Genomic DNA, 13,537 nt, shown 5'->3' with positions numbered 1-13,537 from the left:
GGAATATACTCCACAGAAATGCATCTTGTTAAGAGAGATCAGCAATATCCAAACCAATGTATATGCCTAGTAATTAAATACTCAGTAAATAAAACACCTATAAAAGAAAGGCGACCCACGACACAATGTCCCTTCTTTGGAAGTATAAGAATGCGCACGTTTTTCACAGTGCTTCACATGCCCTTCTGGAGTATACGCTTCACCTACTGAACATAATCCATCCCACCGTATGAGACTTGAGAGTGTTATCCTGTTAAAAATACACATTTGGGTGTAAAACAGTGATAAGGTCCATGACCTCGAAAGCATGCTTACGTAACCCTCTCAACCCCAAACGCCCCCTGACTGCGGTCAGTTCCACTGGGCGGTCCAGTGTGACAGCTCAGGCCTCCGCTGAATAACGCGTTAGGGGTTTCACTTGTCCTCTTACTGAGCGTTTGCAGGTCGGTTTATGCTCTTTGGCCTCACTTTCTCTTTGAGAAACAGACAAAACCTTAACGAATGCAAACATTTTAATGAAAGATGTCTGAATGGAGCCACAGCGCTGCCCGTTTCCCTTAGTTTTTCTTTTCCTTCTCATGAGAATCATGGTTTTCACAATTATTACGTATGAGATTTCTTCCAAGAGCCAGCAGGCACTAAGGCCTTCACATAACTAGCTCAATAATCTCCATGAAGTACGTACTACTATAGTACACCCTCAGCTCACAAGCCTGATTCAGGAAGGTCAGGATAACGTGGCCAAAGCCCCATAATTCTGGTTTCTGTCATTTCTTAACTATGGTTCACTTTTGTTTGGGTTAGCTTTGTTTTATTTGGGGTTTTTTTTTTTGCTTTTTTGTTTAAAGCTTCCCTGAGACATTCATTTACCACATAACTGCACCTTGAATACTTACTATATTTACAGAGTTGGCAACCATTACCACAATCAATTTTAGGATATTTTCTTCAGCACAAAAAGAAACAAGGTACTAGGAAAGTATCAGTCTGCTTTCTGTCACTACAAATTGGACCATGTCTTATTCTGAACATTTCATATTGTCAAAGGACAAAATGATAATTTAGTTTAAGGATCTTAACTGGCTATATTTCTGCTTCTAGAAAGGGACACATTTTTTATTATGGAACACTCCAGTAGACTCCCGTCTACCCTGAGCCCTTACTTAGTAGGCATCAAACACTGTTCTGTGGCAGAAACAGATAGAAGAGCCCTGCCCTGCAGAAGAGGGACCTGCAAGGCACAAACACAAAAAACACAACCACACGTAGTATGTGGGATAAGAACGTGATTTAGGAAAAAAACAGAGTTACAGAAACAGAATGACCGCAACCTCTGTGATGGTAGATCTAGCTCTGCAACCACCAGATCAACAGTCTGGGGAGAGAAGGACGGAGAAGCCATCTCGTAACGCCAGGAAGCAGGAGAGATGTGAGCCTGGAAGACTTGGGGAGCAGCTTGGAGGGAAAGCGGAGTAAGAGTGGGAAGCACAGCAGGCTTGGGGCTGAGGGGCAGGATGCTGCGGGAAGTCACGCGGGGGGGACAACTTGGAGGCCGTGACGTCACAGCCAAGGTCCGGCGTAGGCAACAGATGATGCTAACTTGGTCCAGGGGACAGAAGACACAGAAAGAGACTGCATTCTGGGAGGAAGGGAGGGAAAGAAGGGTAGGGAAAAGAACAAATGGAGAAAGGGAAAAAGAAAACACAGAGCCCCCAAATATAGCTGCTGAGTTAAGGGTGAAAGCAGGTAAAAAGGAAGGAAGGAAGGAAGGAAGGAAGGAAGGAAGGAAGGAAGGAAGGAAGGAAGGAAGGAAGGAGGAAAGAGAGAGAGAGACAGAAAGAGAGGGGGGAGAGAGAGGAAAGAAAGAAAGAAAGAAAGAAAGAAAGAAAGAAAGAAAGAAAGAAAGAAAGAAAGAAAGAAAGAAGAGTCAGTCAGTCAGTCAAGGGCGGCCCTGAGGTCTCTGTCCCAGGGACCAGGAGGATGGAGCAGCTGCCTCCCTCCCATCTGCTTGCCATTTGTTCTTCCTTTCCTAACAATTTTTCCTTCCTCTCCTCACTCTTTCCAGTTCCTAGCTCTCAGGCACGACTCAAACAGCTGACCTATCCTGACCTCTGATATTAGGCAGCTAAAGCAGTACACTACTTAAAGCATTTTCCCACTTATTATCTGAATAAATGGCAACTATTTCTAAATTTTAAAAAGGTTTAATTTCAGAATGCTACATAATTAAAAATCTTTTATGACCTTCTACTCTTGGTCCAAATAGGATTGCACTCAATTTATTTTTTTCTAGAGAAAGTGTGATCGAAAAGCTTTCCTAGAAGTTCACTCAGCGTACCTGCGAGAGGAGACCCATCTTTCCTCCACTTCCCACCTGCTCAGAACCACACTCTCATTCTTTCTCTCTCCCTTTTGGCACGCAGGATGGTCAAATTAAACATTTTACAATACTAAAAACACTGCAAGTCTGACACTGACTTCAGAGCTGAGAATTTCTGAGAATGAGTAATCATCTGACTAGCTGCAATCAGACATGAGATTACGTATTTCAAAGCACCCCCAGACTCCACAAACAGTGCTCTGGAGTAATAACCTGCTCCAGCCCTGCTCAAAACCTCTGAGAAGCTCCAAGGTAACCTTACAGAATGTTCGTGCTCAGCACTGACTTCAACAGTGGCACTCACACATTACCTCCTAACTAATGTCAAATCAGTTAAAAATTTGACTAAGGACTACACCCAGGTCAAAGTTTGTCAAATATGAGAAATTTAATGATCAATCTTATTAGTGCTAGAAACCTTTCCAGACATACAAATGAAACCTTAACCATCCTTTCAAAAATATTTTAAAGCTAAAGTACTTCTGGCTTTCTAATTTTAGATACTGAAAAACTTAAAAAGGCTAAGACTTTTCTGAGAGTGGTTTATGCCTCAGTTTCTCTTCTGGATTTCCATGTCTGGCAACATAAAACTGTTTCTACAGAACATATGTTTTTGCATACCTCTTGTTCTATCTTATGTATTGTGATCAATCCTGGAAGAAACAGAAAGCATACACTGTTTAGATATATCCAGCCCTGTATCTCCCTCAACAATTATCTAAATAAAGCAGACTGGCTAAAGTGTCTTCAGGCATCTTTACAGACTTGTTAATTCTACAAAGCTACCTGACAGGCAAAGAAAAAGCAACAGAAGATTCTTTAAGCTTAGTTTAGGTCAGGGGAAAGGAGAAGGGTTAGGAAAATACTTAATACTTACATTTGATTTACACTGTCACCAACAAGTCCCTGATTTCACAATTATTCTCTAGGATCAGTTTATAGCTTTGAGGGATATTGGGAAAGTACTGTAATTAGCTTTGTGGCAGTCACTTACAGGTCACTGATACTTTTCTATAATTTCCTATAATTATATTCTTCAATTACACAAACTTCATATTGTAACATCAAGAATCAAAAAACACTAACTCTGTAAGACTCAGAAATCTTATAGGCAAAGAGTATAACAGAAATAAGAAAATTAGTACAGTTATATTGAATTTTAAAAATAAAAATTATATGAAAACAAAAGAAAAAAGTTTTAACATAACACTTTATGAAAAAAGTGACTCAGAAAGGTTATGGTCACAATAAGAAAATTACTCTAAAACTAACAATTATATAAGTTGTTCTCATAGCAAACAGAAGATTAAACTTTTAGTAAGTTTTTAGCATCTAACACTGATTTTTAATTTACTCTGACCAAAAGATTTTTGCAATCTGAAAACTTCTATAAAAATAAAAATACGTAAACCATGCCAACTTCTCAAAAATTGTTTTATTAACTCACAAACACTATTAAATACTCATTGTCAAAGAAAATGATTGATCACATTTCTTACCTCCAAACTCTATATCAACATGAAAACATTGTCTTGCTTACTTGTTAGATTAAGCAAACACATAAATACTGACTCTGTCTGGGAATTTGCTGAGTCCAAAATATAATTCATGAATTTAATAGTTTCATCCAGGTTCACACTAAAAAATATAGCTCCAACTTTCCTTTGAAAATGCAAGCTATATTTTCAAATTAAATGAACTAAACTAAGAAGTCAAACCTAAAATCCTTATCATTTTAATAGGAAGACAGAAAGAAAGAAAGAAAGAAAGAAAGAAAGAAAGAAAGAAAGAAAGAAAGAAAAAAAAAAAAAAAAAGAAAGAAAGAAAGAAAGCAACCAGCCAGGTATGGTACCACATGCCTATAATCCCAGCACTCAGGAGGCTGAGGCAGGAGGATTGCTGTAAGTTTAAGACCAGCCTGGGCTACAAAATGAGCTCAAGGCCAGCCTGAACTGCACAGCGAGACCTTGTCTTAAAAACAGACAGACAGACAAACACACACACACACACACACACACACACACACACACACGCATACACACACAGAGAGAGAGAAAGGGACTGTATGCCTGGAGGCAGAGGGATGAGAAAGAGAAGACATATATTCCAGGAACTCAGCAAACACTGGGCAGATGCCAAAGCAGAGGGACAGAGTCTCTGTGGCAAAGAGCTGGTGTTTCCAAGTGGTACCATGGTAAGGCAGGAGATCCCAGGAACACGTTGCTATGCCTGCAGAGGTACATGACCAGACACAGGCAGGCGATGGTCACAAATGAACCAGTCACTTCCCCATCTCAATAAATCGCTTCTCTGGAGATGGCCTGGAACACCAAGACCACTACCCAGGGTCTGACTCCCCGAGAGGAATCACAGAGCAGACAGTGTCCAGGCACAAACAGAGAGAAGGCAGCCGGCAGCGCTCAGCAGGCGGACTCCAGGTGGGAGGCGCTGACACTGACAACAGTTTCCCCGCAACAAGTTAGAGAAAAGGAAGGTCTGCTGTTCTCAAAGGCTTCAGGGCCCTAGGCTCAAATAAGAAAGCAGGGCCAATTAGAGCTCTGTTTAAAATGTGTAAGTTATAGAGCTCTAAGGTCAACAGCCCTCTGGCTCCGATGGGCCTTGAGCAATTAAACACCACCATATTAAAATGTCAAATAAGTACAGGAGGGAAGTGGTCTAGCTCCACATTTAGACTATGGTACCCAGGAGGTTTTTCCTTACCAAAATACCTCTTCCTTTATTGTGGGAGGGGAGTGAGAAAGGATTAAAGGAAATTTTTAAAAAACATATTGCTCCTGGGCTAGAAATTAACTCAGAGGGGCAGCATTTGCCTAACATGAATGAGGTCCTATGATGTGATCTCCAGGATGCCAAAAATAAAAACATAAAAAAAAAAAAAAAACCCTGCTCTAAGCATTCACTAATAAAGAGCTAAGCTTAGAAATAAATGAATGGCAAGGGATATAATTTATCTAACTGATGCTACAGACAACTATGAATACGTGCTCTTGCTCTCTCATTTTTTATTACTTTTATAAACTCATATTGCATTGAACATGGAATTTATTATATCACAAATCTTGGGCTTTGCTTAGGGTTTCTATAATAATTCTCTCTACTTCCGCAGTTAAAAATATCCAGTTTCTCTAAAGAAATTAAAATATATTACTGCTCATTCTAACAACAGGACATTCCTCCCCATGGTAAGAAGAACAAAACAATCATTTTCAATTTTCCTAGATGAGGCAACTCCACCCCATCAAAACACCCTTGAATTAAGAAGTTAATTTCCTTTCCTTATTTTTAGGACTAATTGCCAAGAAACAGAGATGCAAAAGCCACATGACAGCGCTCTCTGACTGAGTTCTCTGATGAGAACAGCGGTGCAGGCTCAAGGTTATCCAGCTCCCCCCACGCCAGCAGAAGTACAGCTAGACCAACTAAGGACTGTGCATTCTGCAGAACAGTGTAAAACTAAAGAAGCTTCAATAAACAGATACTTTTCTGACACTTTCTGCAGGTTAGATGTATAAAAACTTTCAATTATTATAACAGAAAACTTAAGTCAATTCTTCCCTGATACTCAGATGCCAAGCTTCAAACAAAATTTCTCAAACAAGGGACAGCCACAGTTGTCATCTTAAACGAACACTCAGCTGGTTCCTTTTTGACCCAAGTTGTCAGTGCTGATATTATTTATGTGATTCAAATTTGAAAACTGAAAGTGAGGAAACCTGAAAAAAAACTTGAGATTTTTCTGAGAAGTGAAGAAACCTACAGCAACGTGGGTGTTCTTGGTCCAGCACCCAAGCACCCTTTCTCACCTGAAGATTCTCCGGGTGTTACTCTGGTCATCCTAGCACTGCCCAGGGCTCTTCCTACACAATAATAACACAGGAAGACTCGCCTCCCAGGGAAACTGCGCCTCGGTGACAGGGAGGCCTCCTGAGATCCCAGGCAAGTAAGCAGAAGGAAAACTGGGATGTCTACGCAGACAAAGCCACTACTTAAAAATTACTTCATTAGGGTGCCAGGCACACATCACTACCAGGGTCCCCCAAGCATGAATTAATATGGGGGTGTGGATCAGGGAACACATCCTTTATTAATCTGAGATTTGAGTTTTATCCTCTAAATCCATAACTAGTTCTGTTCTCTAGAGCTTTTAAAAATAATAATATCCACTGTTTACACAGCAAATTGAGTGTTGGCTTTACAGTTTCAGAAGCCCTTGGTCATACATGAGCTCCTATTCTAGTGCTTAAAGGAAAATATTTCTGTTAAAAATAAATTATTTGAAGGGCCAGGGATTTAGTTCAATGGCATAAGTGCCTGCCTGGTAAGTGCAAGGTCATGAATTCAATCCCCAGTACCAAAAAAATAATAATAATAAAATAAATTATTTGAGATCCTTGTTCCAAGGTGAAAATAAGACCACTTTTTAAAAAATGAAATCAGGCATCGGGAAACATGTGCATAATCCCAGCTACACAGGAAGCTAAAGCAAGAGGATATAGCAAGCTCAAGGCCAGCCGGAGCAACCCTGTCTCAAAAAGAACTGGAGAAGAGCTGAATGTGGTGGTACCCCAATATTTTGAGAGCCTGAGGGAGAAGGATGCAAGTTTGAGTTCAGTCCAGGCAACTTAGTGATTTAGTGAGATCCTGTCTCAAAATAAAATTTAAAGGCAAAAAAAAAAAAAAAAAAAATACGGGCTGAGGTTGCAGCTGAATGTGAAGGCCCTGAGTTCAATCCCTAGTTCTGACAGATAACAGAGAGACAGACAGACAGACAGACAGGAAGGCAGACAGACAGACAGTAAATATGTGGGTGCATGAATGCATAGATAGATAGGATAAGATAGGACATAATAGGACAGGACAGGACTAGAGGTGTGACTCAGCACCCCGGGTTCAATCCCCAGTACTGCACAAAAACAACGCTCAAAGTGTCTTGATGCCTCTCTGCTGTGGCCAGCAAAACTGCGCCTCAAGAGAGCACCTACACAGAGCAAGAGCAGAACAGCAGGGACAATGCCAGGGATCTCGGGGAACTTGCCACTGTGGCCAGGGCCACCCAGACACTATGTGAGTTTTTATCCCCTGCCACCTGCACCTACTCCCAAAGCCCTGAAGGTCTTCGGTGAGAGACAAAAGAGAAATTATGAAAAAGATGAACTCAGGCCACCTGCAGGGCAACAGCCTTGACCACAAGTGAGGGACGAGGTGCTTCTGCCAACGAAAGTACCATCATCGAAACAAAGTGTAACTCTGAAGAGTGACCAGGCTGACAGCAAAGAAGAGGTGCAGGTGGACAGCCAGAAAGATGGGGCCAGGCACGCCGGGTGGGAGTCCAAGCTAACAAGCAGTCAGTCACAGGTGGACCATAGGCGATGGCTGGAAGGAAACAAAACATGACCCGTGCCTCAGCCAAAGGCCGGGCAGAACGTTAGCGAAGTGAACAGGAGGTAAAGAGACGGTGAGGAGGGGTCCAGAAGGAAGGATGTAGCCAAGAGGAAGAGTGGCTCTGAGTCTTAAAAAAGGCAGTCAGGGCTGGCAGGGAAGACACTGAAATGGAGAGCAATGCGCTCTGTTGCAGAAACTCTGCGGAGAAGTCAGACATTCCCATGGAAAGAGACACCAGCCAAGTGGAAAACTGGTCCCCACACAGGCCAGCGTCGAGGTTAGGGATGGAAACTCAGAAGTCTTCAGTCCCAAGGGAAGTAGAAAGGAAACGACCACGGAAAAATATCCAGAGATGGATAGAAATGCAAGATTTCACTGTGGAAAGCACGGAAGGGACTAGAAAACCAGTCACTTCCACTTCCCTTCCCAGTAGGGAATACAGTATGGTTAAAAGGTCTAAGGACTCAAGACGTAACCGGGAAGAGTTTCCTCAACAATAACTGTGCCATGCCAGAAACAAATGCCTAAGGCAAATATTATTGTTTTCAAACATTTAAAATGTCTTAAGTTGCTTGCATATTCTTTATTCAACTCAAAATATCCCAGAGAAAGAGAAGTAATGCTTGTCTTCAGTTTATAAACAGAAAGCAGTGCAAGGCATGGCACAGTGGAGCCGAGTCGGGAGGATCACAAATTCAAGGACAGCCTAGGTGACTGAGCAAGACCATGTCTCAAAATAAACAAAAACAGAGCTCAGGATGCAGCGCACCACTTCCTGGATAAAACCACTAGTCCCAAACATAAACAAAAATAAAAACAAAGAAGAAGTGCGAGGGGACAAGGGACCTAGCCCACCCAATCCCGCTCCATCATCCTGCACCAAGGGGGGCTCTGTTAGATCACAGGATGCACTTGTAGAGCCCAGAGTCCTGTGACTGCTCCACACCTGCTAACCAGTCACAGGTAACGGAGCTTCACAATTCAGAGTCTCATTTATCCCGGGAGCACTCCTCTTGAAAACTACTTACAGGGGGTCCCTAAAACTAGGACTTTTAGAAATCATGGCAAAGCTGCTAAGATATGCCCCAGAGTGAGAAATACGTTGTCACTTTTAAACTGGCACTCCAAAATATGCTCACTGACACTGTCTTTAACAAAGACCTGGGAAAGGTACAGGACTCACACTGAAGCATATCTGGGTTTGGTAAGTCTCAACATTCCTTACAAATCTGGAAAAAAAAAAAAAGGCAGAAGGCCCAAGGATACAGCTCAGCAGCACAGTGCCTATCTGGCAAGCACAAGGTTGTGAGTTCGATCCCAGGTACCAAAAGGAAAAAAAAAAAACAAAAAGAAATGTGTGGGTTTTACCAATTTCTGCACTGGCTGCTTCCCTGTAATCAAATTAACAGTTGCACTTAGCTTTACATATTTCAGACAAGCTGTACCAAGAAGTAAATTCAGCTCTTTCAAAGCAAAACATAACATACGATTTATTGTAAGAGCTATAAAATATGGCTGGAAAATATATAAGTATTCAGTGAAACCTTCTTTATTGCATGTTCCAAAGGACTAATAAATGGGAACACAGTATAGGTATGGCATGAACCAAGATTCTACGAATAAATACTACACAGTACTAAGAAAAATATTATAAGCATATTTCACTCCAAATGAACCAGATTTACTACACACAAGAACTCTAATTCATGCTTCAAGGAGGTATGGTGGTTAATGAAAGACGTTCTCTTTAAGAAAGAATATTTACATGATACATGCATTCATTTCAGTCAAACTGTACAGATACTGTGTAATGCAGAAAACCACCCAATTACCAAATCTGGCCCCAATGGTAGATCTCATTTCATATGCTTGATTTATCAGTGCATTCTGACCAAAGATTACTTCTTCCATAACAAAATTCCATCTATATTACTTACACTGAGAAAAACTGTAAAAATTTAGCAACATTTTCTCCCCCAGGAAAAGGTGCATTAATGACACATTTTCCATGAAGATCAGTTAGCTGTCTTCAAATCATAACATACTAAGTTAAAGTTAGGTAAGCACTTCAAAAGTAAACCTTCTTTCCTTAAGACAAATTTATCGTTTCTGGGCATAATCCCAAACTGGTTGTTAAAAAAAAGAAAAAGACTTTAGAAAAACTATAGTTTGGCTTCTACCATCAATCTTCAAAACACTGCTTCACCAAGTCCTATTTTACAGGAGAAAAGGCAGTCATTTTTGAGCTATTCAGCATAATGGACCACATGCTTAAATTATTCACCATGCATCAACTCTATGCAAATTTATTTAAATTCATAATAATCTAATCTGCATACTGAGAATGCTAAGCCCATATCATGAAAACTCCTTCACAATCTCCAAAATACTTCATATTGCTTTAGCTCTTGGCACAAAAAGATGCCAATGCTAAACTCCTAAAAAGGACCATTTAATGAAGTCACAAAAACAAAAGCTGGAAGGAATTTGGACAGAACATGAAGTCCTTTCCCGGGCGTTAAGGTATAAACCATACCATCTATATTTACAGTTCTTTGAAATATGATAAAGTGCTTTAATGAGTCAACCATCTTGTCAAAGAAGCCTTGCTTTAAGGCAGTGGTTGAGAATCATACAACACTGTCCCCTACCTAGGAGACATCTGGTAGGGTCTGGAATCTGCTGCTTGTGATAACTGGGAGAAGGTACCCTGGTGACTCACCAGTGGGGAACCTGCTAAACAATCTATAATGTACTACAGAGTCTGCCACGATGACAAATCTGCCAGCCCACACCAACAGTGCAGAGGTTCAGAAGTCCTGCTTCAATGGAACCTAAGGTTTTTGCTCTCAGTGCTAATTTTACATATCTAACGAGAAACTCCTAACCTTAAAGGGGAGAGGCAGAATACTCCTGGAGACCCCTGAGCAAATGCTGCACGGGGGACAGCATTGCTGACAAGTGGCACACAAACTGTGATGCACTGGACACGCCTTCGCAGGAGTGGTCACAATGATTGTCACCTAAGGTTCCCACAAGCCGGAAATTCTCTGTAGCAGCTCAGAGCCCTGCCAGTTTGACAATTTTCCCCCAAGGGTCCACCTATTCCTGTTTTTCTCCCCACCAAGTATTTTTCAAGTAGAAGTCAACAGTTTCAGTTTTTGGGTTTTTTTTTTTTCTTCCCACATCGGTAACAAAAACATGAAAAACTAGTCAGAAGACATGAAAATAGCAAATAACCTAAGGTGATTTCCATTCTGGAAACTAGATTTAACAGTACCTAAAAGGTCTGTAAATCAGATCTGGGACTTGAAAAGAGATCAGCAGGTTAGAGAAACAGACCCATGAATTATTAAACCTCTAAAGTAAAATAATCATCAAAAGAATATGTGTGCAGATCTATGTAAAAACTGCACAGAGCCCGCTGACAGGACACAAGGAGCTGAAACTGTTACTTTTTAAAATTGCATTTGCCAGAAAAATGGGAGGCTAAAAAGCAGAATCTACATTTTTCATGTCATTTATGGTACTTTAACTAGCAAAAGCTTTCAAACAAATTAAAAGAAACTCTCAGGTTTTAGAAGCCTTACAGATCAATATGAAGCTGACTGATAAATGATGGCACACCCACAAATTAGTCAATAAATATCATATCAAAGAACATTTAATGAAATGAATGAATGTTCACAATACATAAGGGAAGACAACACACACAAAATAGATAATGTATATCGTGGATAAACACAAATAAGCAGAAGGCGGTGAGAGGAAGAGATCTGCCAAAACGTTAACAATAGTCTGAAGAGGGAGAAGGCCGTTATCAGAATCTATCCCCCTTTAAAGTTTTGTTTTCCAACTGTTCCACAGTTAGCATATTTCGTACTCACAGAAACTAATGTATTATTACAAATGTAAGCCATATTATTTCAAGCACTGACTACAAAGTAAACAAAAATAAATCTACCAACTTTTCAACGAAAACAAAACAAAAATCTTCGAAATCAACAAAAGCGAACACTTAGCACTGTCCTCCGGTTTCCAGCGCCTCTGTAAGTATCTTAAATGTAGATTATTTAAATCTAACCAGAAAAGATATCTGGTACCTGGAGCCCTAGAACAACAGCAAATGCAGAGGGAGAGTTACCTCCCACCATGAATCTTCATCTGCGTTTGTATAGCTTGAAAGGAAGGAGTTTAATAAAGATGATCTTTAAAGGTCTTCTCAAGGCTAAACTGAGATCATATATGGAAAAGACAAGTACAGTGTTTTTAAGAAAGCCTCAAGAGTGACCAAGCTGAGTGCTATCTCAAAAATAGACCTAATTATTTTTAATTTTAAAAAACACAATTACGTTTCTCAGTCCCCGATCCTTACTATCTGTACACACAGTTTCTTTTATGTTAACAAAGGGGGCCCCGCATTTACTACATACATGGTCACAAATGAAACCAAGTACCGTAGATAAAAGAATCGCCGGAAGGCTCTGTTTTTGTTGTTAGACGCTGCAATCATTTAAAAAAAAAAAGATAAACCTGGCGTAAACAAAACTTTAAAAATCTATCTTAATCGTGCTTCGGGGACAATAACTGTGCTAGGGACAATCGCTTCAGCGTCTCCTTAAAGGGCTCTATGGACAAGTTACTGGAATTCAGCAAAAGGTGGTCCACGAATCAAACGCATTATACACACAATCTCACACGTAACACGAAATGCAAAGTGAGGTCACGGGAATGAGGCTTCCCGGCGACGTGTGGGCCGTTTCCTCGGCTCGCAGCCTGACCCCGAGGTCGCAAGCCTGGGGTCCGTGTTCACGCGTGGGCCGTGGGTCTGGAGAAATCGCAGGACTGGGGAGTAACCCTGACTTGCAGGTTTACTCCGTGTCTCACTAGGCACCATCAGAAACAGGTTCACAGTGTTGTTAGTAACAATCGATCCTACAGGCAGACGTGCACGTCCGTTTTATACACTTACACACGCGCGCGTGCACACACGCACACCGATGGGTCGAGGGAGACAATCTCCGGTTTTCCGCCACACAAAAACTATTTAGGACACAAAGACCCAAGACACAAAACAAATTAAGAGCACAAGTGCGCGAGACACACTCGGTGGGAGCACAAAAGGGGGAAGCACAGCGACTTGACAATTGCGACGGCCCCGAGCCCACGTGGGGTCCCGGGTGGCCCCGCCGCCGCGAGCGCCGCGAGCGGACCCCAAACTTCGCGGCGAGGGCCCCGGCGCCAGCCAGCTCCCCGCAGTGCGCGCCAGCCCCGGGGCCCGGCCGGCCCTGCGCCCCAGACCCCGGAGGGGGCGCGCCCGCCCGCCCGCCGTGCCCGCCGCAACCGGTCCCCGGGGTGTCGCCGTCGCCCTGCTCCCGAGGACCGACCGGCCTTCCCGCCGGCCCGGAGCCCGCCCTCTCCGCCGCCTCTTACCCGCGCCCGTCGCGCCCGCCGCGCCCGCCGCGCCCACGCCTCAGCGCGCCGAGAGCCGCCGCCGCCTCGCCGCCCGGCCCTGCGCCCGCCGTCGCCGCACCGCCGCCATCTTGGCCCCGGTCGGAAGTGACGTCGGGCGGCGCGCGGCCTCCGCGACCCCGGCAAGGCGGACCCCGCCGAGCTGTCGGGTCCGCGGGGCTTCAGAGCCGCCCCGGGAAGCGCGACCTCGCCACCAGGTAGGGCGTGTCGTGGTCAAGAGGAGGAAAACGAGCCCATCGCCGAGGGCAGTAAGGACCTGCCCGGTAAAGAAGGGCAGAGCGC

General features: G+C 42.8%; 1 protein-coding gene across 2 annotated transcripts in view; it reads right to left on the bottom strand.

Annotated features, from left to right (window-relative positions):
* Prdm2 (PR/SET domain 2) overlaps positions 1–13,330 on the bottom strand; it is a 109,688-nt gene extending 96,358 nt beyond the window's left edge. The window contains exon 1 of one of the 2 annotated variants that reach the window (XM_063235543.1): positions 13,217–13,330. The gene's annotated coding sequence lies outside the window, so the exon portion shown is untranslated. The remainder of the gene's footprint in view (positions 1–13,216) is intronic. The other variant, XM_063235542.1, reaches the window with a different exon arrangement.
* Between the last annotated feature and the right edge of the window lie 207 nt (positions 13,331–13,537).

Source organism: Cavia porcellus, unplaced genomic scaffold (assembly GCF_034190915.1).
Source record: "Cavia porcellus strain 051 isolate PalLab524CR breed Dunkin Hartley unplaced genomic scaffold, mCavPor4.1 scaffold_25, whole genome shotgun sequence".
NCBI lineage: Eukaryota > Metazoa > Chordata > Mammalia > Rodentia > Caviidae > Cavia > Cavia porcellus.
This window is presented reverse-complemented; position numbering and strand designations above follow the sequence as displayed.